The sequence below is a fragment of the Cricetulus griseus genome, chromosome X, assembly GCF_003668045.3.
Source record: "Cricetulus griseus strain 17A/GY chromosome X, alternate assembly CriGri-PICRH-1.0, whole genome shotgun sequence".
In the NCBI taxonomy this organism is placed as follows: domain Eukaryota; kingdom Metazoa; phylum Chordata; class Mammalia; order Rodentia; family Cricetidae; genus Cricetulus; species Cricetulus griseus.
This window is the reverse complement of record NC_048604.1, coordinates 108,834,072-108,838,903: the sequence shown is the minus strand read 5'-3', so window position 1 is coordinate 108,838,903 and position 4,832 is coordinate 108,834,072.

The following is a 4,832-nucleotide window of genomic DNA, read 5'->3' as shown; positions in this document are numbered from 1 at the left end:
CCTCACACCTGTCAGAATGGCTAAAATCAAAAATACCAATCACAATCTATGCTGGAGAGGATGTGGAGAAAAAGGAACACTCCTCCATTGCTGGTGAGACTCCGAACTTTTAAGACCACTCTGGAAATCAGTATGGTGGTTGTTCAGAAAAATGGGAATCAGTCTACCTCAAGATCCAGCCATTCCTCTCTTGGGTATATACCCAAATTAATGCATGTTCATACAACAAGGACATATGTCCAACCATGTTCATAGCAGCATTGTTTGTAATAGCCAGAACCTGGAAGCAACCTAGATGCCTCACAACTGAAGAATGGATTGAGAAAATGTGGTACATTTGTACAATGGAGTACTACTCAGCAGAAAAAAGCAATGGAATCTTGAAATTCTCAGGCAAATGGATGGAACTAGAAGAAACCATCCTGAATGAGGTAACTCAGTCACAAAAAGACAAACATGGTATGTACTCACTGATATATGAATTTTAGGCATAGAGGAAAGGATTACCAGCCTATAATCCTCTTCACCAAAGAAACTAGGAAACATGAAGGACTCTAAGGGATAAATGGTCCCCCAGGAATGGAAGTGGCATGAACTCTTGAACTAATTGGGAGCATGAGGGTAGGGGGGAACGAGCTGCTACAATAAGAGCAAGAGAAGAGGAGTAGAGGAGAGGAAATGGAGGGGCAGAAATATTGAGTTGGGGGAAGAATAGAGGAAAGAGAGCAGGATGAGAGATACCGTATCAGAGAGAGCCACTATAGGTCAAAGAAGAGATCTGGAACCAGGGAGATCTCCAGAGACCTCCAAGGATGACACGAGCTGACAATCCAGGCAATGGTGGAGAGGATAGCCTAAAAGCCCTTCCCCTAAAATGAGATTGATGACTTCTCTTTATGCCATCCTAGAGCCCTCACCCAGTGGCTGATGGAAGCAGAGACAGACATCCACAGATATACACTGAGCTGAAATCGGGAATTTAGTTGAAGAGAGGGAGGAATGAAGAATGAAGGGGTCTGTACCAGGTTGGAGAAACCCACAGGAACAGTTGGCCTGAACAAGGGAGAGTACATCGACCCCAGATGCTTTCAGGGAGGCCAGTACAAGACTGATCCAGACCCCTGAACATGGATGTCAATGGGGAGGCCTCTGCACTCCAGGGAGCCTCTGGTGGTGGATTAGTATTTTTCCCTGGTGCAAGGAGGGACTTTTGGAGCCCATCCCACGTGAAGGGTTACACTCTGGCCCTGGACACATGGGGAAGGGGCCAGGACCAGCATAGGAAGACTTGGTGGACTTTGCAGAGTCCCCGTTGAGGGCCCTACCCTGCCTGGGGAGTGGTGGGTGGATTGTGGTGGGCTGGGGGTGGGGGAGGAGGGATGAGGGTGAGGAGAGGGAGAGGGAGAAGGGACTTACATGTGAAACAAGCTTGTTCCCTAACTAGAACTAATAAATTAAAAAAAAAATGGAGTGTGCTGGATGTCTCTACAATTTTGTTCAAAGGACTGCAGAACCTGGAAAAGCTGTTGCTGCTATTGATGCATAACATATTGCCATTATTGCTCTCTCTCTCTCTCTCTCTCTCTCTCTCTCTCTCTATATATATATATATATATATATATATATATATATATGCTAATTGAAACTCAAATATGTGATGAATCCAAGGTGTTTCAGTGAGTGCTCACCTGTGCATGCAAATTTGATTTCATCTTTAGTAAGTAGTAAAGTTATATGCTTGCCAAAAAAATAAATGACACACTGGAAGACAAATGTCACACAATTTCAGTTTTATGTGTAACCTAGAAATGATGAACTTATGGGAACAGAGAGCAGAATTGTGGCTATTAGGCTTCAATGTGGGTCTTTTAACAATGGGGAAACGATTGGTTTAAGGATATAAAACTGCAGTTGGACAAGAGGCATGGACTCTCTGAAGTCTTGAGGTCTACTGAGAGCATGATAAATATGGTTGATAACAATATGCTATATTTTAAAAGTTGTGAGATAGTATACTTTAAGTGTTCTCAAAACAAAAATGATGAATATGTGTGATATAACATGTTAATTGGTTTAATTTAGGCATGCCATTGTGAACATACTGTATTCTGTATCATAATTGTGCATGACTTTATTTATGAACTAAATAAATGAAAGAATAAAATAACTCAGTATAACCTGAAAAAAAAGAACTGCAATGTCTTCGTGGTGGATGTTTTTACTTTGATGCATATTGTAGTGTGCTTCCCTATCTCTTCTGATTAGTTCTGGTTTGAAGTCTATTTTGTCAGATGTTAAAATGGCTACACCATCTTGCTTCTTAGGTCCATTTGCTTGTAATATCTTTTCCCAACCATTGACCCTGAGGAAATGTCTGTCTCTGATGTTGAGGTGTGTTTCTTGCATGCAGCAGGATGGATCCTGTTTTGCATCCCATTCTGTTAGTCTGTGTCTTTTTATTGTGGAATTTATATGATTGATATTGAGAGATATCAATAAATGACCAATGATTCTTGAATCCTGTTATTTTGTTGTTGTTGTTGGTGGTGGTGGTGGTGGTGGTGGTGGTGGTGGTAGTGGTAGTGGTAGTGGTAGTGGTTGTGTGTGCTTCTCTCCTTTTGGTTTTGCTGGTGTGAGATTATTTATTTCCTGTGTTTTAATGTATGTAGTTAACCTTTTTAGGTTAGTGTTTTCCTTTTTATCACTTTTTGTAGGGCTAGATTTATAGATAGATGTTGTTTAAATTTGATTTTATCATGAAATATCTCATTTCTCCATCGATGATTATTAAATGTTTTGCTGGGATAGTAGTCTGGGCTGGCATCTGCAGCACCTATGCCCAGGCCCTTATGGCTTTTAGAGTCTCCACTGAGAAGTCAGGTGTAATTCTAGTAGGTCTTCCTTTACATGTTACTTGGTCTCTTTCCCTTGAAGCTTTTATTATATTTTCTTTGTTCTATATTTTTAGTGTTTGACTATTATGTGGAAAGGGGAGTTTCTTTTCTATTTCTTTCCTCTTGCAAGATACTTGGTGTTCTGTATGCTTCTTGAACTTTTATAGGCATCTCCTTCTTTGGATTAGGAAAATTTTCTTCTGTGATTTTGTTGAAAACATCTTCTGGGCCTTTCAGCTGGGTTTCTTCTCCCTCTTCTATACCTATTATTCTTAAGTTTGGTCTTTTAATAGTGTCTTAGATATCCTGGATGTTTTGTGTCAGAAGTTTTTTAGATTTAACTTTTTTGATCAATGTATCCATTTCTTCTACTGTGTCTTTACTGCCTGAGATTCTCTCTTCTATCTCTCATATTTTGTTTGTGAAGCTTGACTGTGTGGTCCCTGTTTGAGCTCCCAAATTTTTCATTTCCAGTTTTATCTCACTTTGGGTTTTCTTTATTGCTTCTATTTCCATTTTCAGGTCTTGCACAGTTTTATTTATTTCCTACAGTTATTTGCTTGTGCTTTCTTAGCTTTCTTTAAGGGACTCATTAATGTCCTCCAATTGTTTATGTTTTCCTGGATTTCTTTAAGGGATTTATTACTTTCCTCTTTAAGGACTTCTATCATCTTCATATAGTTGGCCTTAAGGTCTTTTTCTTGCACTTTAGCTGTGTTGTTATCTTCAAGTCCTGCTGTTGTAGGATACCTGGGCTCTAGTGGAAACATCTTACCATGGGTGTTGTTGATTGTGTTTTTACACTGGCATCTCAGCATCTAGGTTTGGGATCATTAAAGGCCTATGTGCTGGTTTCTATATTTGTCTTTGTTGTGTAGGTGTTTTATTCCTTTGTTTCGGTTTCCTCTCTGAATTTTCCAAAGGTGTGTTTGCTATGTGTTGCCTGTTTTCCTGGCCTGTTCAGCTGGTGTGTTCACAGGGAAAGGCTGCTAGTGTTGTAGGCTGGGATACTGCAGTGATTTGGGGGAAAGAAATTTGGAGGAGATCTTTGTGCTTTGTTCGGGATGGTGTCAGAGAGGAAAGGGAGACCACAGCAAGTTTCCAGCTACAGAGGTGGGGAGGAGACTCAGGGAATTGGATCTCAAGAGCAGTAGGATAGGGGTGTGTCTGCCTTCAGCCTACTTGTTGCCCTGGGTAGAGCTGCCCTTGGGTTAGCAGGCATGCCTGCTGGAGTTGAGATCTGGGACAAAGCAACAAGTGGGTGGAATAAGGTTAAGAGGTAATAGTTTGTGGGATCCACAGGAGATGTGGGCAGTAGTGAGGGAAGGCTATAGCTGGTGTTCTGTTGCAGAGCTAGGGATGAGACCGTGATATTGGATCTGTTGGTTGCTTCCCTCCTTTGGAAGTTTGCATGGTGCATTCTGGTACCATGAATGATAGTCCCCAGGGAGGAGTCTTTCGAGCCAATTCTAGATCAGGAGCCTCTGGCCCTGCATCTAAAGTATCAGATGTCTTCAGCAATAAGGACTTACCTCCTACTTCTGGGAGCAATCAAGGGCATTAGCAATATCCTGTATGTTTGGGGAGTCTCTTAGACAAGTCTGACCAACAACTGAAAAGAAGGCTTCTCATACCTGGTGTTGTAGTTTTGTTAGATGTTCTTTGCCTCTTGAAAGGAACATTGTCTACCCAGCTGGAAAGATGCATTTAAACTGTATATATTTATATATCTAATAGTGTGTGTTTTAGGTGATTTTTAGGTAAATTATTAATAGTATGATTCCAGACATCCCTTACTGGTGTGTTACTCTCCTCTCCTTTTTCTGTATTTATCTTCCTAAACCTTCCTTAATCAGAGTCCTCCATTTCTCATTCCCATGATTAGATCAATTGTGCCCACCTATCCCCCTCTCTATTGATCTCCAGTCCCCCATATCC